General features: G+C 39.7%; 1 protein-coding gene across 1 annotated transcript in view; it reads left to right on the forward strand.

Annotated features, from left to right (window-relative positions):
- ALK (ALK receptor tyrosine kinase) overlaps window positions 1-23,386 on the forward strand; it is a 322,417-nt gene that overhangs the window by 148,936 nt on the left and 150,095 nt on the right. The window lies entirely within an intron of this gene.

A 23,386-nucleotide genomic window follows, 5' to 3' on the forward strand; every position in this document is an offset into this window, starting at 1 on the left:
TCCAGTAGCAAAAGGAGAATGTGCAATAAAAAACCTTACAGGAGATAACCTAACTCATAGAAACAGTTTGAATAGTTGTAATTCTCGTATAACACATGGCCTATAAAAGTGAGGAGGAGAGCTTGTGTGCAGATCTAGATCATACTTAGTTCCAGCAACATCATCCAAATTGTAAATTACTGTTGATGTCTGGGGAAAGGTAATTAGGGGAGCTGCAGCAGCTGTCTTCTTCCTTAGGTCTTTGCAAATGCTGTGCTCTATGTCACAGCTAATAAACATGCTTTGTGCGAAGTGCCTTCTGCATTGGCAATGTCAGCGTTCCTTGGCACTTGCAGAGAATACTGCTGTGTGCAAAATGCTTTGCTGTGCGGCATGGAGGAACTCTAGCTTGGATTTCTGGGCAGGCAGAACTCACCAGGAGCACAGGGCAAGTGCCAAATGTAAGGAGCCTTGAAGGGAAGGGAAAGATCACTTTAACTACCATAACAAATGAGTACCTTTGCCATCTGCTGGAGGTAATATGGACTACTCAGCTGTGCATTGCAGATGGAGATTGTCACCACAGTAAAGAGGGTCTGTGCTTTTGAAGAGGATGGGTTTGCTTATAGCTTGCCTGTCCCATACGCTGGCAGGAAGTGTAGCTTGCTCCCCAACAACATTTCTGTGGCATGTAGGGCAGTAAGGATGTGCCTGTGGCTTTCATGGTTTGGTATGGCTGACTCCTTGGTACCCTGTGTGCTATACAGCTTCACAGTTAGAGTAACTGGCTGGCTCATTTTCCCCCCTCTGGTCTTGTCTCTTCACTGTAAGAGGCAGTAGCTCTTCCCCCAGCTCAGCAATGCAGAAAGGCTCTGATATTGTGCCCGCATAAATGTCACACAGGGATAGTTCAGTGTCTACCCACAGACTGCAGCCGCAGATGATAGGGTAGCGGTTTCTTATAATTGGCCCTGAACCTTCATTCCAGAATTTGAGTGTTCCTGTGCCCTTTGTTGGGAGCGATAATATTTTACTATCCCAGCTCTGATAACAAAACATGCAAATCTCACTTTTGTAAATTTTTTTTTTCTTTAGATAGGAATCAAGAGTAGCTGATCGGAAGTCAAGAATAATTCAATAAAGCTCTTAAATGAACTGGCAACCCTGCAGTGGAAATCTTTTCTGTTTAATATTTTATTTTCTCTTGGAAATTACAAAGAATTGTACTGTTTTGGAACAAATTCTTTGATCATGCTATAACCAAATTATTTCTAGAATTTTATATGGGTTTTAGCTCTGGGTGCATGGTAATGAATTCCTCGGTGATGAGCATGTGCTAGAAATAAAAGCACTTTAAAGTTTCACAGGTGACACTTTGACTCTATGCACTTTACATACTGCAAACAAGAGATGTGAAGTGTGCATAGCTGTATGTGCAGTAGTGAGTCCATGCCATTGCTTAAAATCAAACTCATAGGAGGAAATGTTTTATTGAAACAAATGCACCTGAAGTGTGGTAAAGCAATGAATTAATTTCAGGGTGGATTTTCTCATATCTTGGACAATGCACAGTGTCACTATCTTTTTACCCTTCTTTTTTTTTTTTTTTTTTGTCTTTTTAAAGTGCGTAACACATATATTAATATCTTACAAGGTCTTCACAGTTCACCTACATTTACAAGGGAAAAAAGTAGATGCTGTCAGGTATTGCTATTTCATCCAGGGTGAAACCAGGCAAGCAAAGATTTCAGTTGACAGCACTTGGAGCTGATTTTAAGTTGAATATATGTAAAGCTATGACATTTTATTAGGTAGAAGCAGCATGGCACCAAATATTTGTTTGTTACCAGGGTTCAACTGTGTTGTCTTTGTGTGCAAAATACCAGGCGTAATTTTGATGGATACTCGGCATGCATAAAGACTCAAAGGCAGAACTAGTGATGTTCTGTTTGCTCCTCTGGTCTCATTTGCCCTAGAAAAAAGTACCCCAAGCCTGTGGAGTAGAGTTGTACCAATTTCATAGTGATGCATAGTCATTACAGAAATTGTTGTGTGGAAGACACACATTTGTTTTATTTTCTTACTTGACATATTTTACCGCAGCTGATCTATTGCACATAGGAAAGCTAGCTAATGTAAGATGCATTAAATAGCAGTAGGATAGGGCAGATGGAGCAGATACCAGGAAGAGTATGCCAGAAGTGATAGCTGTGAATGGTTCCTGAGTGATGAAACACTGGAGGCTGGCAAAGGGATGCTTGTTTTTTATTATACAGAAACTTTGCCAAATGCAGTAATAACTTTTCTACATACTATTTACAACAATGCTTACCGTTCAGAAGATAATTATGTCCTTGTTTATCAGTTCAACAGAATTGTATGCTCTTTTTTTTTTTAAGAGCAGAAGGATCTTGCTCTGTGTTTAATCTATGGCATTTGGAACACCTTTGGTTAGACCTTCTCTAAGCAATCAATAAGACTCCTCTAGAGGGACAACCCATTACTGTATTCTGTTAGAATTAGATTTGTTGCATGATAGAATTTCTAGATGATCTGACTTTGTGGATGTGTTATTGGCATGGTTAATCTCTTCTGGCATCTCTTGCAATTCTGTTGTGTTATACAAGCACCTGCAAATGATACAGAGAGCATCAGTGCAATGCTATTGATCCTTTGTAATGGCAGAAGAGTTGTTATAATTCCTGCCATGGAGCACAGCACTTTCTGATTTATCCCGAATGCCCCTAGATGTGGGTACTGTCTCTCGCAGTTTTTCTGCTCCTGTGGTGCTCTGTACAATCCTTTCTTGTTGCTATTTAATCAACTTCCTTTTTTCTGTTACTGGAGGTGAGGAGACAGCAAGTACATTTAGGGAGCATATTGGTTATTTAGCAAAGCAGAGTTATTGCCGCAATTTGAATGTTGACTTCTGGGTGCTTTTCAGACTGTCACTGTGGCCACTGATTTCATTTCACCTCTTATTTGTTTTGCCATCTGTTAAATTTATAATGATAAAGCTCATAAGAGTCTAAATCTGCTTAGTAACGTGGGGAAAACAAAGCGAAACTTGTCAATAGGGTCTGAGTTTGTAATAGAGGATTGACTTTTGTTTCTTTTGAGCTGTGTATTTCAGAGAAGTTAGAGTTGGGAAAGGACAAAAATAGCAGTGTTCATTTTAATTACCATTATCATTTTACATCTCTACCTGCACTATTAATGGTAAATTGCAGTATTATATGCTTTATATCAAACCAAACTTTTTTATAAACCCATAGCAAATGACAACATAACTTCAGTTTGGTCTTTCATTGTAGACCTTCCTCATCACGAATTCCACTAGCATCTTCTTGCCCCCCAAAATAATGTAGCAAGTGGATCTTAATAGTGTTCACATGACTGAAGGTAATTGAGGCTTCCTTGAAGATATGAGGCAGGAAAGATCCTCAGATCAGCTACTTCAGCAGGAATACCAGGATGCCAGCCTTGTTCAGATGTGGATTCAAAAGATAAGACTAGAACTACTGGACTGAGTTCACTTCTGACACCTATCCCACGTTTCCTGCATCAGCTGGGCAAGCTGCCTGTTTGTCATGTTGCTGCTTTTTCTCTATAGAAAAGGGCAGGGTGGTTTCGCTGAGATATTTTTGTGTGTCTTTTTAGATTGTAACTGCTTTATGTTAGTGGCACTCTGTCTCTTTCTGCAAATCCTCATGGTGCTTTAGAGGCAAAGGGAGGTTGAGGCTGTTGCACTGACAGATCAACATGATCTGTTCTGTCACCCCACGCTTAGGTGGTGTGGGCAGTAGAATCCCTGAAAAGAGTTGTTGGAACTGAACTAATACATCTTTTAACTTATGCATACCTATACAAACCACGCAAAATTACTTGGCAGGGCATATGTGATTTTTGAGCTGTTGAGTAGGACCTCTATAGACTATTCTATAGCCTTAACCAAACTTGAGATTCACCTGAAGACTTTTGTGTAAATATGTGAAGTAAAAGGTGTCTCTTAAATAAAACCTGAGATCTGAACATGCATGCATGAGCAAGGAAGCCATAAAACACTGCTAGTCCATAGAGCCGGTACTTTAGTAGGTATGTGTATATTTCTGCACAGAGCATTTCCAACAGAGACAAAGCACCTGTTTTTGAAGGTTACTACAAATCATGATAGGCTATTCCCTTTCTGGCATCTACAACTTTACTTGAGATTGATTGCATTGATAGATGTCAAGAAAAATATATGAAGGAATCACTAGCATCTGTCACATTTGACCTTGGGTCTTGAAGTCTGAAGGTTTCTTCTTTTTTTTTTTTTTTTTTTTTTTTTTTTTTTTTGTCTTCTTTCCAATAGCTTCACTAGTCTGTCTCACAGACCATGGGCTTAGTAGAAGGAATTTACTTTCCTGGAACCTTTTAACCTTTAAAGTACCTTTCTCAACTTAGTAGTAATATGAATTTTCTTGGCTTTTTTGTGGATGAGGTTTTTTTCCTCCTCTTCCTTGAAAAAACACTTTACTGAGTTCAAGCCTTTGTTTTGTAAATGCCTGGACTACAATATAAGGAGAACAAAGACTAAAGTGTGTGTATTTGGGGTACTTCATATGGGCATTTGAACTCATTTTTATGCATCAAAATATGTCTCAAAAAATTTATAGCACTTTTTACTCTCAGAGAATTCTAAACCAGGAGTTTAAGTCATTTAGTCTAAATTATATATTTGAGAAGTTCAGGTAATCCAGGAAAATAATCTGGATTTAGAGATTCATTACAAACTAAACTCTCCTGCCTTAGTGATGAGGCACTGCTAATCAGAGAGGAAACCAATTTTCTAGACAGAAAATTAGCACTTAAACTTCTCCCGTGCTGTTATCTACTAGACAACTTTTAGTCTCTTTCAGTCTGCCAAGTTAAATGCAAAGGAAGAAAAAGAGAGAGAGGAAAAAAAAGGTATATTGGTGTCCCTTTTCCCATTCCCTTTTCAAAAGATACTGTCCTTGATACCTGTGAGGAGTTGGAGTCAGTCCTTTTCATAGCAGTTGTTGTACTTGGAAAAATTTTTTTCATCTCCACCTAACAAAACCTTGGTTCTTTTAGTATCTCAAGCCTGGATCTGAAGAAAGTTTTAACTCTGTTTGTGTTGGTACCTTGAGGAGTTCATTGCTAATTTGTTTTCAGTGGATGAGGGGGTTTAACTCAAACCCCCTCAGAACGCATCAGGTGAAATGGGGCCCTTCAAAGCTTTATGAAACAGTATGAACCTGATATACAAAAGTCTGCAGATGGAGAAAGGTTGTTTTCCCATTCCACCTGAGCACTAGATTATGTAGATTAAGTTGTCACTTTAGCACTGGAGGTAGGTACATGTCTGTATGCTCCTGCTTTAAACTTCTTAGTGTTTTTGCTGCTGATGAAGTGCTATATTATTTCTGGAGATAAACTTCGATCCTTTTTGTTGATTTTCTGCAGCATTAGTTTGCTTTAGAGCGTGCCTTATTTTTGCATGTCACCTCAAGTACAACAAAGCAGTAGCTTCAAACTGCTCCAGAAGGATCTACTGTATTGTCAATTGCGATTGGACTGTAGCAGTTTATTTCCTCTTACAGATGTGTATATGGAAGCAAACTGTTTATTACGAAGAATGATATAATAATATTACCAGAAACTGAGTTTTGAGTGCCGTTCACTGTTGTGGTATATCATATTGTGAAGCAATAGTATTGTGTGACCTCTTGAACCAACCAAAGCCAATCAGCATAAATTCAATAATGAATAAGTGCAATTACTTTTTTTTTTTTTTTTTTTTTTTTTTAGCAGTTGATTACAGTCCCAATCGAACTGATTGGAAATCAGTTTGGGGCGGTAGTGGAGGGGAGTACTCTTTCTCATCTTCTAACATGTATTATCAGACAGTTATTATGTGGCAGTGCTACCTTTTATTGATGTTTGCCAGGTTCAAATGCAAACGGGAAGGTCAGAGTTGTGCAGTCTACTTCCAATTACAATTATAAAAAAGGACAAGGAAAAAAAGCCATTTTAAAGTTGAAATAACAGTAGCAAATGAGGAAAATCTTTGTCAAACGTATCACAATTTGGCTTACTACAGAAGCAAATTACTTATTGCGTAGAGAATGGAGCAGTAGAATAAAAATAAACTTATTTTTCAGGGTAAGATTTCAAGTTTATGGATACCTAGTGGAGTAGCCTTTTCTCGTGCTTTTAGTGAAGTGCTGAACACACTGTAGCCGAGGAGGGCTAAGATGGTGAGCTGGATGCCCAGTGTGTGCTGGCACAAGGGTCCTTGTAGCTTCTGAAATAATCACAGCACCTGTTGGTGACCTCCTTGAGCTCTGGAAGCTGCTTCTGTGCATGAAACACCAGAGGCTGGCACATCTGACCCTGTAGGAATGATGCAAAACTGACCATAGTAACAGTTGGGGCATCCTTAAAAGTGGCTGGTTTATGTATTTGTTCTTTTGAAACTAAAAGATTTCTTAATATAAACTATTTCTTACATGGCTGAAACAGTTTCTTCAGACCAGCTGAGCAACATAATCCCACTTTTATACTGGGCAAAAGAATCTTGTAATCTTAAATTTTTATACATTGTATCCTTCAGAATTATTTGCAGGCTCTTCTTTTCAGTTGTTATGTCGTTCTCACTTTCCAAAGTCTGGGTTTGGGTTTTTTCTCCCATTCTCTCATTCCTTCTCCTTGTTTCCCTTGTTTGATAGATACCTTATTTTCTTCTCTACCTGAGCCTTCTACTTTAATTTTTAAAAATCATCCCAAACTAATCTTTACAGCCCCATGTTGACAGTAGCCCATGTTGCACTTCCAATCAGTGTAGACGTGCCAGGATGAATTTCAGTTTCCTAATACCTAAACAAGCAAACAGCCCACCACTCTTTCTCATCTTCTAATACATATTATCAGACAGTTATTAGGTGGCACGCACTACACACACTACCCAGCCTCTGCTCCCGAGCACGCACACACACTTCATTTTATCATCTTTCTTTTCTTTTCTTCGTTTAGTGTCCCTTCTACTATGTAGAATTGCAAGCAGTCTCTTTAGGATCCTTTGCTACATAGTGTATGCTTGTAGTATGCTTTCCCGCAGCCAAAATGCTTCCAACGTTTGTTTCCAGACACTAGGCAATGCACCTCATTCATATTGCCAGCCTTGTTTCTGGTTATTTTTCTGCTCCCCTCAAGCTAAGCTCTCTGACATTCTGCTGTTGCAAAGTTTTATAACTACTTGTGGTATAATTCCTTTGTGTCTCCTACTTATTTTTGACCTTAAAAACCTTCTGAGTTCTGTGCAACCTCCTCTGCGGCTGTCCCACCTTGGAGTGTGGTTTTGTCATTGCGCACAATTCCCTTGGGGCTTCCCTTGCTAATGCTTTAGAGCCTCCTTCTCATCCAAGGCAAATCTACCCTGCCGTAGTAAGTACTATAGAAGATTTACAAGGTAGCATGCCTTCCTTCAAATTCAGAGAGAAATTATTAACTAAGTGCTGATAACCTTGCAAGACTTAACACTGTCCATACTGCTGCCTCACCAAAAATGGTGCCTGTTATTCTCAAGTGCTTGTAAATCATATATTTGCCACTCAAGAAAGAAGAAAGAACTCTGATAAACCTGACCACTAGCTTACAATTTACTTCTGCATATTAAAAAAAAAAAAAAATATCAAAGATTTATTCAGCAGGAATTTCAAGTTAATTCTCAAAAATTTCCTAATTAGAAAATTTAAGGAAATTAAGGCTAAGAAACTGACTAGATTCTGGTGCTTGCTGTAGTGGTAGAGGAGGCTTGGGGTTCTTCTCAGTGATCAAGGAAAATACTGAAGAGACTTTTTTCTTGCAGGAATACAGTGAGGACTGCAGTGTTTGACATCAGTGTGAAGCACTTTGCAGAGCTTCAGAAGAATTTAGAACTCATGTACCATATTTGTTAAATAGTATTGCTAATGCCTGAAAGCATTTTTCTGTCAAACAGCTACCTTTATTTGCTTTGCAATTTTATTGTTTTCTATGGCACACATCTGGTACAGTAGAAATTATATCCTTGTAACAAAATACTGTCACAGGGCTTTTTTGTACTGACAGTGGCAAACGGTTAATGTCAGCAGCTAGTCTGGCAAAAACATGGGTTTGGGTTGACACCAACACCAAAGGCACAGGTTTCAGAAAGGGTTGTCAGATCCGCTTCATACTGCTTATTTCTCGACTTGTCCACTGTGGCAGGAGGGGTTTCCCCACACTGCTGAGTAATGCTTGTTCTTAAAATGATTCAATATAGCAAAGCCATAAACATTCATGGCTTGCACAGCAGCATTTTGGTATCTTATACACAAAAATGAACAGTCCTCCCCATCACATTTAAAAGTACTTGCCTTTTCCCTACCTTTTTTGCAAGGGTTGTGTTCATCTGTGTTTCTTTATGGACATTAAATTCTCTGAGTCACCGAGTACAGTTGCCAGCTCTTTATAAACATCAGTCCATAACCTTATATTTTTTGCCTCTTATATCAGGCTGACTAAATATGATTTTCTGTTGGAAATAGCAGCAGTGAAGTTTGTTTAGTGAATGTAATTGGAGCTTTTCCTGATCATCCCTGGCTTGGCATGCCATTCATGCTGATGGATTGAGGCCACAAAGTTGCATAATAAGGTTTCTTTTGATAAGGCAAAGCATTCTAAACTGGGACTTTGAACCAGCAGCACTGTCTGCCATCCTTGATGAACTTCACATGAGGATAAGACTGCAGAAGATCGGTGCAAGTCTAAATCTTTCATGAGGCAATGAAGTTTTTATAACTATGCTTCATCTAGCAAGGAATACAAGCAGTAAAGTAAATGAGACAAACTCGGCTGTCTCTCGTGTTCAGATCAGTGGCCAGTTATTATGACGCCTTTATAATAGAACAAAATTACACTAAGGGGAAGTTTTTATCAAAATATTTACATTGAAATACTTTTTAATAAAGAAGCCAAATAATCTGATTTTCTTCAGCAGAAGAAAAATACAAAGTGTAGAAAAACTCCCTGTGCAGTGTGCTTGCTCAGAGATGTTCAGATAACTTTAGCTAGAAGATTGCTATCAGTACATTAAGAGCAATGGATGACCTGATTATTTTCAGGATGTTAAACAACCTAAGAGTGTCTAGCTAAATGTGCTAACTCACCAGATAACAAAAATGCAAGATGATCCATCTGGATATTGTCTTAGTTTGAATGGAGACAGTGTTCTCAAATCTAGCAACTGTTTTTTGCATCCTTGCTCCTTTCTTTTGTAAATGCCTGTCTTTCAGGAGGCAGTGGTGTGGGAACTGTGGGCTAATGCTTTTGACAATTCAGATCCATATCAAAACCTTGATGATTGCAATTTGTTATTATTTCATGCCAGATGAGCTATTCAGAGGCTCATTTCTATAGAGGTCTCTTGATAACATATGACACAAGTTGATTTCCTTTTTTTTAAAGCCAGTTGTCTGGGAACTTGGGCTCCTTTCATTCCTTTAGGCAATTTCTCCAGGTCAAGGCTGGGGCGTGTATCTGAACTGTTTGAAAGGGAATTGACTTTGCTCTTAACTATTCCTGGTTTAGATAGGGGATTTTGATTGCCAGTATCAAGGCAGTTGCAGTTGACAATGCCTGGTAAAACAGCCCTGTTCAAACAATGAGAGATACCATCAACTTCAGTGTTTATCAACAATCAGACCACTATCAATTTTTAAATGTTTTTTTTTTCTTGAGAACATCTTGCTTTCTTTTCACTTACAGCATGCTTGCTGTCAGTATTCTATTATGAAAGGAAGAAAAAAATATCCTATGTAATTTTGCTGAGTTCTTTCCTTAATTTGAAAACAGGGAGAGTGGTGTTGTCTTGGGCAACAGAATTTCTGTCTTTCCATCAGCTCTTTTATCTCTTCTCACTTATTCCCAGGGCTTATTCATTCCCTGCTGTCTCTGTCTCAACATACTCTTCCCTTCTAGTTTTGTCTTCTAGGCTTTTCTTCTAAGCAAGCCTTCCAGCTCCTCAACAAGTCTCATTCTCTCTCTCCCTTCATCTTTACACCCTGTTTCTTGCTCCTGTCCTGCTTGCCCTTGACTCGGGTATGTATATTTATTCTTCACATGTTCTGGGCCTAGAGGCTGGGGAAGGCCCAGAGTGGCTTATTTGGCGTGCCCACAGCTGGTAGTAGTAGTGCCTGCTCGTAGCTGGATCTCGGGACCGTGAGGCAGGCCGCTGCCTGTCCCAGCCCCTGCCTTTCGGCTCCCCCTCGGTGCTCTTCGCTGAGTGCTCCGTGCGGCCTGAAGCATTTACTGTGAGAAAATTAGTGTCCAAGGCAGGCCAGCCACTGCCAGGGTGCAGCTGGGAATAATGGGAGGGGGCCCCACTCCTGTTTTGTTGGGTTTTGGAAACTGAGCCATGATTATGGGAACCAACCCGTGTCGGTATCTGTCGCCCCTATACTCAAGAATAAAGGGGCACGAAACCCAGCTTGGTTAGTAAAGGAGGACAAAGCAGGGCCACCACAAGAACGGAGGAGGCAGAATAAGAGGTAACTGCTCAACCCCTATCCCTGTATGACCACCCCCACCCCGGGGGAGCGCTGGACACCTTACCTCGTGCAATTCATCTGCTGCTTCTGGAGGAAGATCTCTGCTGAGCGTACACAAACATCATCTGGGTAGAGGCTTGCAAACCAGCCTCACTGAGGTGAATTTTCACAGAACGGGCCACACAAATAAAGCAAGTGATGCTGTAGCGCTTCAGCAGCGCTTGCATCAAGTGATCTGAAGGACTCTTAAAAACATTAAGACCCCGCTGAAGTAGGTGGTACTGTACAGGTGGACACACTCAAGCATTAAAGGGATAATCTGGCAACTCATTAGTGAGGTTGGTGTTCAACAGAAGTGTGGCTGAGTGGCACTGTATTTATGGAATTATTTTTACTAGAGTGCAGGTTTTAATGGGGACAAATAACGATGTCTGGATTTTCAGAGTCAAAGGAATCGTTTCCAGCAGAGATGTTAATGTGTATCTCCATCACCTCAGGTAAGTGGCCTAGCACTGTTTGAGGAGCAGACATTAATCCGCTGAATTTCAGCATACGCAAAAAATCTAGATTCTGCATTTGTTGCAATGCAGAAACACTTGTAGGGGCAAAGTTAAGAGAAAAAAAATAGTAATTGTTCATAGGCTAGAAAAGTTCTAGCTGTGCATTTGCTCCTGCCCTCATCATGAGCAGCGCATGGCAGATACATTTCTACCCTGCAGGGGACAGGCATTGCACATACTCTTTCCATGTTCTTTTCCCGATGCCATTCCCGGCTCTCCTTATTGCATTAATACTCCCCATGCCTAAGACACAGATGTCTGAATTGTGTCTGAATTGTGAACATTTCTTTCCCAAATTAATCACTATCCAATCCTGATTTCATGTGCCTTTGATGCCTAGCTTTAATTGCCTTAAAGTAGAAAGCTTCAATGAACAGAGAAATTAAAATTGCAAAATCTTGATGGCTTTTTTTCAGTTGAGTTATCAGCCTCCGCAGTCAACTTAAATGGTATGATTTTTAGTTGGTTCTTGCCTTTTTTTTTTTTGTGGTGACTGTCATATTAGTTCTCCTTTTCTGACAGAGCTGCAGGCTTAACTGCAATGGGTATGCCACGTTTTAGCTCCAGAATACAGAATGTGTTGTGCATTGCTTACGTTCTGGGAGAGATATTGCAAGTCGGTGAAATGAGTTCTCTCTTTCTTTTGAAGCTGGACTTAGGAAGGAAATAGCCATTTGGAAAAACTGAAACCCCTGGTATATAACGGAGTCTCAGGGATGTCGTGGAAGGGGCAAAAGCAGGAATGAAGCATGTTGTATCCAACTGAAAAGCTGGAAGTAATTTACGACAATCACATGATTTCTTTTATCCAGAAACTGTACCTTCCATGAAATCAGAACTTTTCATAGGAGAAGTTCAATTTTGATGAAGTGTTTTCCTTTAGGGCAAGCTAGGTGAAATACTGGTTTATTGGGCTGACCCCCAATACCTGGTCAGGATTACAGTGGGTGTTGTTTTGCTGCCTTAGTTCATGTGTACCAAAGTTTGTATGTCCTTTCCCAGAAGGATTGTTCTTCATCCCTCTGATGAGACAGCATGTCTTCCTCAGCCACGGTGTGGTGTGCCATGGAAGTGGCATGACTTGAGGAGCATCGTCGTGAGTGCTGGTGGGAAAACTTTGTACCAGGAATAACAGTACCATTTGAGTGTCTCTGTAGGACTGTGCCATACAGCAGTATGGTATCATAAGGGAGTGCAACTGAATGATGAACTGACTCTGAGAGAAATACTACAGGTCAGCTATATAAAGCAAAGTAAAACATGCTGATAAATGATTACCCGTATTTTGCTTTAAAATTGCAACTGTGATGCTACTTTACAAATTCTTTGTGTTTCTTGAAGTTAATGAAGAGTAATAGCAAAGCCAAAAGGTCCCATGTTTTCTCAGACTGAAGAGTAAAGTTACTTTGTGGAGAAAAATCACCCTAGTTTAAGACAAGTTTATTAATTATTGAGTGAAAAATAAGTTGTCTGTCAAATTGCTAGATTTCAAAGTGACTTGTTTTGTTTCTGGGACTAATGTGACTGCATTTTCCCAGTATTGACTTTTTCTTAATGACTTCTGCTTGTAGACTTCTGTAATAATTTATGCCATGATTGTGCTCAGTTATTATCTACTGACTGATAATAGAGTTTGTTTTACAAACAACATTCATTGTAATGTAACTGTTCAGTATTGGCACAGCAAGCCATGGTAATAACTTTTGCAGGTTAATAACTAATAACTTCTTTACTCAGCTGTTGCTCAATTATCCATCAGAAAGTATTTTGTTTGCTGTTCCTTGTCTGTGACAGCCCTAGTGAGAGTGCTTTGGGTTTGTGGGGTTTTTCACTGTTTAGATGTAAAATGGCTTTTTATGCCTTTTTACCTTAGAAAGGTAAACATTGTCTTGGAAAGTCCAGGCTGTTCTTTAGGGGCGAAGACATAGCCTAGCCTTAATTGACTTCTTTTTATACAGTTACCCTTTTTGACCAGAATAGTTATTCAGAGTTGAAGGATCCACAGGTTGTCTTTGTAAGGAAGAAAAGTTGGCAACGAGACCGATGGTTTTGGTCATCCTGTTGATTTGAAAGCCTTGTGTTCCTGAAAACCGGAGATATCAAACACCATAAAAATTTGCTCTTCACAGCTCATCTAGCCCAGAAGCTTCTCTAGTCTTGTTTCTGGGCCACTCTCAGTACTTACTGAGCTATGGTGGATGTTTGCTCTTTTCTGTATATGATATTCCTGGTTTTGTTCCTCATTGTGCCTTCCTCACATGTGTATTATACTATATACAGGAACTGGCCTTTTCTGTCCCATTTCCTAAAAGTTACTGTTTTCTCTCTTTCTCTTTCTGCTTGACTTTATGTAGAGTGAGGGATTTTTTGTTTATGGGCTTGTGCACGTGATTTGTATGTGTGTGAGAGGCACACACACAGACATACACATGCATACATACATACTACAAAAAGACATTTTTGCTTTCTGACTTTGTTTCAACAGTCTGGTACTGTATCTTCTTACATCCTTCATCCTGGAATGATTGCTGAAGGGTGGCTTTGCTGATCCTTATTCCCTTTTGGAAAAGCCATCAGTGTTATTATGCAAGTCCCATCCATCTGCTAGGGAATGCAATTCTAAAATTATTTTTTAATGGTGTAGAGGAGGCATAAGCCCAATATGTTTTCAGCCACAGAAGGAGAAGGGAGGGAGGGAGTGTTCCTCTTCTCATTAATCAGAATGAGAATGCGAAATGGAAACAGCTTCCTAGTCATTTACTATTTGCTCCAAAGTAAATCTATCTAAATATTGGTGTGCTGATGATAGTAAAAATACAAGGATAGCAGAGGAGGCAGGAAAAAAAGCCTTGTCATTAGCTTGTCATGCTCTGTAGCAAGGTACATGGGGGACCAAAGATATATGTACTATGGCATTTCTGTAATGAAAACTTGAGCAATAAAAGTGGTTTCTACTATGTTCTGGAAAAGGAACTCTCAGAGGAAACACATTAACAGTATTTCACATTACAAATTATTATTGCGAATTCAGCTATTATTTCAAATGAGAATTGTGCGTATTACAGAGCGAGGGAAGAAAGATAGCAGTTACTATTTCTTCTGTAAGCAGAATTAAGATCTTATTTATCTGGTTATATCAGTTATACCTTATAAATTTAAGTTAATGCTTTCACAGAATGATGGGTCAGTTGACCCTAGGATACTTGATGGACTTACACATGTAGTTTGGGTTACACTAATAGTAGTCAAATATGTGAATCTCTTCACTTTCATTGTGCTTAAACGAAAAAAAGGTATTCCAGAGTGAAAATGAGACTTGCTGGATATACCTAGTAAAGGGTGGTTTCCCATGCTGAATTTACAGACCTCATGTTGTAGAAGTTGGATATTACCACATAACAGTATTTGTGCTCTAAGTGCAAATTATGTTATTCCTACCATGCCTAAAAATTTTGAGTTGTTTCATCCACTCCCCTCTGTCTACCCAGGAGGTGTCTGTGTTTGGAAAGCTGCTTATTTTAATTACCTTCTTACGCTGTAATTAATTTTATGACCTTGCACAGGAGGTCACAGTTGTCTTCACAACAATTTGGAAGAAGGTTTACAATATCATTGAGAATTTCTGTATTAACATGTTGCTAGCAAAAAGCTATTTCTGTGTTGTTAGAATGATGAGTTTTCTCCTTCCTCCACTAACTTCCTTCCTAGAGGAAGAAGTGTCCCTTCTTCATCTTCATCTACTCTCCTCCTTTTAGTGGAGAGACAAGTAGTCTACCACTTGGCACCTTTTATGCTCTCAAGAAACAGCCTCCAGCTCTTATCCCTGAGCTGTTTAGTTGGCTCTGACTGCACACCTCAGTTTGCATTTTCTGATTTCTGAATGAAATCATTGATATGTACTTGCACTTTGGAATTTGTCTTCAAATACATGTGAAAGTGAGAAAGGGATAATTTTTTTTTTCTTAGTGTGTTAGTTGCTAGGTGTATAAATTGAAAAGTCTTAGTTAGAGACAACAGTAGTTCCAAAAGTGGTATGACAGTGAAGTTTCTAGTTCTTTCTTTGCCCTGTTAAGCTGCAGAAAACTGAGTCTATGGGGAACAGGGTCCTATTTCCAATTTCTGCAAGAGCTTATATAAAAGCCAGGAGGAAGAGATGGTGGTTTGTTTGAAGGTTCTTCAGTTTGGCAGACAGGCTGGCTAAGATTAGATGGGGTGAAAGTATCATCTTAACACTTTGACTAACTAATCACTCTGAACTTACAGAAGGCCCAGGCTGATGTTAGAAGTCAAGAGATGCAGTTAACATTGGTTTCATTCCACTCTTGTAATTACTGCTTTCTGGAAACATTCCATTGTCTTACCTGTGCAGCTCTGTTGTGGCCTGGCAGAATGGGATGCTGGACGTAGTTGCCTTGGCGAAGACTCCAAAGAAGCATCGCGTAAAGTTTGCCCCTCAAATCTTATGTACTGCTCGCATTTGTGCCTTAATGATGTAGCATCGAGATGGCAGGATATCTAATCCATATCAGCAACACCATTCCTTCATTTATATTTACATTAAACTTACGTTAACAGTATCATTAACATCTTAGTAATGTTACAGCATAGCCTTATCAGTGTATTTTCAAAATACTTCTTGTTGAAAGAGATTTGCAAAGTACTTTATTGCTAGCCAGAAATGGTTCTAACAAACCGGTGAAACACTCTCTAATTAAATGAAAGTAGTTAATTTTCCTTTTTCTTCTACTGAGATTGCAAGCCACAGTGGCACACCAAGATACCCTGCCTCTGTATTCAAAAGGAAAGTGATTTTTTTTCCTCTTCCCTATCACTTGGCAGAGGATCTGAGCCACTCAATTTACTTGCAGTCCCACATGTTGTCAAGATACAAGCCCCCAAAATTCTGGAGAAACGAGGGTGAGAGTGAAGCACTGTTGCAGAATGAGTAACTCAAATGTTAATTTGTCATGAGGTTGCCTGGCTGAAACAGGTTAATCTCAGAGCTCAGGTGTGAATGAGGACATCTCAATTAGCACTGTACTGAAGACATACTGTGATGAAACTATGGAATTTAATTTTGTAGAGGAAATGTGGCTGCCCAATCTGTGATGCAAGTACAGCGTATTACCCAGGTGCTTATCAGTGTCCAGCTCACTAGAAGTAAAGCAGCTTGACTCAGGAAATAATCTAAGAAAGGTTTTTGTATTTCCCTCTGTATTTCCTTGAATATTTCAAATGTTTTGAAATTAGGTTTTTCCTGTGGTATTCATCATTCCCCAAAAACAGAGACACCGAAGAGGCATTGTTATGAATTCTCTGATGTTTCTTCTAAAATTGCTCTTCTGTGACTATTTGTAGTAGTAAATGTATTTATAATTATACTTGCAGGAAACATACATGGAGCAGGTACAATGTGAGTCAAAACAGATTTTAAAAGATCAGATAGCTGCTGAAAACATACTTGCTGCTTTCTTCTGTAGACTATAACCTGTCAAGTATAGGTGCTGTAAGGCTGAGTTCAGCAATGTCTGTAAAACACTTAAAAGAGGCTGGTAACTGGAAGAATATATTCAGCTGTGCGTAGCATCAGTTGCATGGGGCAGGAGGTTTTTAATGTTTAGAAAAATTAGTATCTTATGGTGTATGTCTTCAACAGGGTAGCATCAGGTCTTTTTGGTGGCTGTTTCAAGGCCTCTTGATTATGAATCTGTCCATAGAGCTTAGTAGCCTTTCAGTCAAGTCTTAGTCATCAGCCAGGAGTTTTAGATGTATTTCACTTTTCTAACATCCTTTGAAATATGTAAAACCAGAGGCTGTGTCTATGTAGTATTTTTACATCTTTCATTTTTAATGTATGCAACATGTGGCAGATAAGTTTGATGAAAGAAATATGTGGAAATCTCTCAATTTCCTCATCTCTCAAATCTCAAAAAAAACCCCAAAACAACAAACCAACAACCAGAAAACCCCTAAAAGTCTCACACACACACACGTACACACTTTTTTTCTTCCTTTTTAATTATTTTTTTAGCAGAATGGGAAATTGGCCTGTATTTCCCTTGCAATTTACAGAAAGTAAATTTCCATACATCAGTTTCAAGCGGTAACAGTCAGACAAGTAAATTGTGGATATAGATGTTGATTTTAGGTACTCTGAATGCTGGCTGCTAGTAAACCTTATCCTGGGGGTGGGGGTAGGTAGTGTGAGAAGTTCACCAAGGCAGAAAGACAAGCTACTAGAGAACAAAGTTATGCTAATGGTTTACCCATATATAATTTAATGCTTTGCACTTCAGCAACACCTTTCAGGTAAAAATCTTCAGGCCTCCATCAAATAATGAGGGTTTTTTTTGTGACAGCTTTTCTGCTGTCTTACAGATAGCTGATCAGAAGACTGGCAATGTTAAGGGACTGCTCACAGCTCTGTATTCGGAACCCAGCAGTCCTGTGTCACAGTTATGTGTGTGGTGGTGTAGCCATTGTCCTACTGAATCTTTGCTCTGAACCTTGAATTTTTGTCATCACGTTATTTATATTGCCTTTTTATTTCCTCTGTGAGTGCTGTTTCTTCATCAAATCACCATAATTGGGATCCCAACCTTCAGCTCTCCAAGTGCTAAAAGCGAATTTTGTAATGAGAGGGTTTATGGCTTTAGTCTGATAAAACAGAGCAACAGATGGAATCACTTTGCTGTTCAGGACAAACTGTTGCTCAGAGCAGGTATGACATCTTAAAATATCTTCCAGAGTTCATTGGGAAACAGTAGCAGATATTTGTCTGCATGAAGCAAAACCTGCCCTGATTCTGAATATTGGGCAAAGCATGACAATTAGAGAGATTCCAAAATGTTTGATTCCTAGGGAAAAAGTATAGTGCTCTGTACCACCGCCACCACGTAGCCTGGAGGTGTTTTGTGCCTGTAGACAGACTAGAAAAGGCTGAAAGAAACACATGTGACAATTTCCTATTTCATTATTATTATCTATCTGTCTTGCTATAGCGAGTGTAATCCCTTCAAAAAGCGATCAGTGGTGGCAGTGGACTCTTACCAAGTCTGAATACATATGTCAGTATGGTGACATAGAATATATTCCATTAGGTGAAAAGGCTCACTAGACCTGCCAGAATGTGCTCTTCCTAGCATTGCTCATAACCTTTGCTGTTGCCTTGCATGAAAAGGTGGTGGTCATCAGATGTAAGTACCTGATAGTTTTACAGCATAAAGGGGGTTAGGTCAGGCTTGGGACCGCTGGCTAGCCCAGTGTCCCTGTTGTTCCCTTTTGTACTCCTAGCAAACAGAATCTTTTTTTCCCTTGTCAGACTAACAAATAAAATTCAGTAGTTAAAATTAAGAGACCAATCCTAAACGTTCGGTGCGTAGTCTCTGCTGCTATAAAGACTGTAAGATTAACCCAAATCTCTACTCATTATAATAGCCATTGACATTCATCTCTCTCAGAAGTTGCCGATAGAAGTGCCAGATCAATCCAGGTTTCCTTGAGTAGGATGAGTGGCAGGAAAGCTGTGTTCTGGAAAGATAGGCAGTACCAGTGGTGCGGAGGTACAGTTGTAAAGAATGAAATTTTGAAGTCTGCTGAGCTCTCTTTTTATCCTTTAGCTCTTTTTCAGTCACTATTTTCAGCTTTCTAGTTTAGTATGATACTTAAGCATAAGTTGAATCTTCACAGCACAGAGTGCTGCTGTTGAAAACTTTTATGTCCTTAAGATACATACAGTTTCTTCAAATCTCACATGGTCTTTGGATATTCATTCATTCGTTGCTCCTGACTGAATCAGTAGAGATGTGTCCACTTGTAATCTGCTAAATTAAATACTCTTCCTTTCTATCATTTCCTTTCTTGTTTCTAGTGTATAGTGTGCAGATCTGCCACATGGCATTCCATTAGAGATGCATACAGCGATTTTGGAGGGCATTTAGCCTTCTGTATTACATTCTGCAGGTGCCAACATCTTGTGACAGATCCAAGCACACAGGTGGTAAGATTGTGTCGATGTGCGGCATGGCTTGCCCTGTTTTCCCGTGTAGGCTTGAAGAGTTGGCCAAACATTGGAATTGCCCAAATGTGAAAGCTGAGATTTGGCTTTGAGAGTTATAGGGAACACAGACTGGATCAGATCTTTCTAGGTCTAATACTGTGTTTCCAGGAGTGGAATAGTCTTTTCAAAAAACTGTGCATTAAGTAGATGCTGGATTATCTGCTTTTCTACATCTTAGATTTTAACCTATTTTTTACCCTAGTATTTTCTACAGCTAGAAATTGCTTTAGGCTTTGAAAGAATTAGGTTAATAAAAGAACATCTTAGGAGAGTTTTTGTTTGTCATTAATTCATTTTTTGCCTTTAACTGTTTTACGTTGAGACAAAGCCAACACCTTTTCAAGTGTTGGATGCGTTTCCTTGTGAGGCCCTTCCCTTTGGACCTGCAGAACAGCCTGGGGTATATCCTGATGCCCACAGCCTAGACTACTCCCTGCCCATGAGTATCAGCCTTGAAATACTGGTCTGTCTGACTCATAGCTGGGATTTGTCTATTCTAGTGCTGTTTTGGGTGAGGTGAGTATTGATCCCTCTTTTTGCTAACAGAAGTTCCACCATGAAATGAAAAATTTTTTTGAGAAGGCAGCATAACTGAGATAGGTATGTTTCTATCAAAAATTTGTTCTATTATATTTTCATTTTCAGATAAAAGTGTCTTTAGCCAGAAAATTCCTGACAGTGCCTTCTTAACAAATTATTTCTAATGATTTTAACATTCCATGCTATTAGAAAGATCTAGTCCCTTTCTGACCAGGGGGTTTTAATGCCATGTATTACAGCTGACAGCTTGTTTGTTAGTATTACTTGTCTCCCAGCTTGTAACATTTGGAAGCATTGAGTAATCACTGTTACTGTGGAAGGAGGCTTTGAGTTGTGACAACTATTATAGCTGTGTATTGGTTTTAGGAGGAGTAAGTAAATGTGTGTGCAAGTGAGTTAACAGCTTAATCTGCTCTGTTTCTCCCAACATGACTCACTAGAGCGTTTCCGTATGCACTGCTGCCACTTCTGTCCCCAGTTGCTGCTTGATTGACGTTAGCCTGTTTGAGATCTCCATGCATGTGTTACTCACTCTGTAACATACAACATTTCTCATGCTGCTGCTGCTACTGCCTTTCAGATTCTCATTGTGAGATTCCCCTGCAAGAGGATCTGACTCACAGACCCCTCCTGAGATCCAGTTAACACACTGAATTAAATTCAAGTAGTTCTTGATGCTTGTTAGTGTCTGCTGTCTGACTGACTGGGATCTTGTTTCTTAGTCTTGAGATTGTTTGTAATATTAGATGTGTACGTGGTCTATCACAGATTTATGCCACTCCAGGGTTTATTTTGGTTTATTGTTTTGGGTTTGGTTTTTACGCTGACTGTGTATCCATGAAGAGCTACAGAATGTGGTCTTACTGTGCAGTGTGTCCTTAGTCTGCAAATGTTTCTCCACTTGCTTTGTTAGCAATTCATGCTTTTGTAATATTATATTGTGCTCTCAGTTTTGTATACAAACAATGCACTCCAGTGCCATTGAAGGAGCTGGGAAGAGAACAAAGGTCTGCATCCAGTTCAGCTGTTGACCTGGTGGATCATCCTGAGCAAGGCTTTTTGTTTTGATTTCCTCAGCCTTGAGGAATGTTAGGACCTTGTTAAAGAATATGTGATCTTGGACCACCCAAAGTATAAACATTTGGCTGCAGTGTCTATTGGAAATGTTCAAGTGCTCACATGCAGTTTTGAAATGAGGCCCTAGTTAGAAGTTACTTTAATTGTTTCACAGAAATCATTGTCATGAGGCACTGTAAATCACAACTTTGTATCTGCTAAGTCTAAATCTCACCTTTGTACCTGCTAAGTCTGCCTGAATTTTTGGTCAACTAAGTGCCAATGCCACTGGGGATTTTCACACCACTTCTGCAAGCTCCAACTGCACTGTCTGTTGTTTGTTTCAATGGATTAGGTTCCTCACATAGAACCCCCAAGTTAAGTTATAGCGTAAGCTTGTGTCAGTTCTTGCCTTCAAGTCAAATTATTAACCCAAAGCAGTAGGCACCTGTGAAAACATTGACTTAAGTAATTAATCCAAAATCATATCAAAGTCCAGCTGGAGACAAATGAGTAACAAACATGTAAGCTAACAAGAAGGTACTGTAGTAGTATAAGGAAATGCAGCAAAAATGTTTGTCCATTGGTAAAAGGAAAAGGCAAAAGTAATGGATATTTTTTTAACTTGAGTCTTCACAAGCAAAGCCTGATCTGAGGTCTGTGTGCATATTGGCACGGTTTGGGAAGAAGTGCAGACAGCATCAGAGGAGCAGTAAGTCAGGGACTGATTACAGAAGGTGGTTGTATTCAAATCCATGGAGCTGGCTATTCCCAAGGGTCCTGAAAAAGCAGGCTGACGTGTTGGTGGGGTTGGTGTATAATGTCTGACAAATTATGGTAACTGGGAAGGAGGCCAGAAAATTCCTGATGACTAACAAGTGTTATACCAGTTTTTTAGAAAGGGAAGAAGGTGGAGAACCTGGGGAACTCATCAACCCCCATTCCCTTCCCTGGAAAGGGCATGGTGCACATCATCTTAGAGTCTATCAGACTAGATCCAATCAACATTTTTATGATTTTGTTGTCTGAAAATGAGACCCTGATCTCTGATGTTCATCTCTTCATTTCAGCTAAAGCTCTGTTTTGTATCCCCAGATGTGTTTTCCTGAATGTTGTATACTCATGGTGGGCTCGATGTTGTTCAGTCAAAATTCCTGTGAACTTTCAAAAAAGTTAGGTCCAGTCTGACATCCAGTCTGACATGTTGAGTCTGACTCAACACATTGCAGCTTAGGTAGTTTCTGTTTGGTGTTTATTATCCTTAACAAATCAATTTTCAAAAGTGAATTTCTTTTTTTCTGTGAGGTCATTGAGTTTGGGTTCATTCAGTACCTGGGAAGAGAATAAATGCAGGGTATTTAATACCTTTCAGAGGTCAGAAAAAAATGATCTCTTTTTCAGTTTATTATGCTGTAACAATTATTTAATGTGTTACAGCACTGCTGTTCCTTATCTCTTTCCCAAGTATTGTGTAGTGGCTGTATGCTAGAGGTGGACTGCAGAACTAGTGAGATCAATAGTCTGGCACGTCTAATGTTCAAGCGATATGCAAGTAGGAAAAAAAACCACTGCCCTTCCAGAGCACAATGTAAGCTTATTTATTACTTCTTTAGCTATAAAAATATAGTTTAATTTTTCCAATTATATGTTACAGTTTCATATTGTTAAATGTTTCAGTGTATACCGAAATGCTAGCAGCTCTGAAATGAGGAGAGGCTTTTCAGTTTAATGAGAAGGACATTTTTGTTGCTGTTTGTACACTTTGATTAAATAGAAGATACAGCAATTTGTCTGATGGTTATATTTTCAGGATAACATAATTAACAATAATTTGCTCTTTTCCTAATCCAGTGCATTTATTTGAGAGATAATATTTATGAAATGCCAATGCTCTCCATGAAACGAAGACATTGTAATCACACCAAAAAGTGAATTTCGCATTCCAGGACTGTTTCCATTAACGCTAAACTACTGCCCCAGCAACCTCACTCTGTTGGTCCAGAGCTGCTGTCTCTTACATGCACCTTTTCCTGCCATGTGGAATGCCAGGGGACACAGCAAGGTTGGAGCTCCTGTCACCTATGTCAGAGCTGCCAGCCTGGGATAAATCAGCCTGCACATGAAATTAAATTAATTAGTGCTGTAATGTAGAGATTTACAGGAAAAGCTGGTGGCAAGGCTGATTTTCATTCTCACACTTCACTGCTCCTGTGCCCTTTCGGGCGCCTTCCTGGTCTGCTCTGACACCGAGCTGGGTACGGGCTCAGCACAGAGGCAGCCCAGGCTCCCGCGCTGGTGCTGGCTGCTGCTGCGTGCCAAGGCTGAATGCCATGTCGCGCTGTGGCACGGGACCGAGTCCCGCTAGCCAGCCCAACTGAGGGGACAGGACTTTACAGCAAGGGCCTGCAAAGGTGGACAGATGGCACTGAGTAGCAGTTCGCACGTGCTGTGGCTGCAGCCCCTCAGTGGGTGAAGCTGTCGTGCTGCCGTCCACATCTGCGTGTGTAGTTGTGCTTGTTCTCTGAGAGTACAACTCGGGACTCTCACAGGAGTTACTGTACTAGATATGTCCCACCTCTTGGCTGGGAATCACCCAAACCATCTGATTCCAGAAACAA

This window comes from Falco naumanni, chromosome 12, assembly GCF_017639655.2.
Source record: "Falco naumanni isolate bFalNau1 chromosome 12, bFalNau1.pat, whole genome shotgun sequence".
NCBI lineage: Eukaryota > Metazoa > Chordata > Aves > Falconiformes > Falconidae > Falco > Falco naumanni.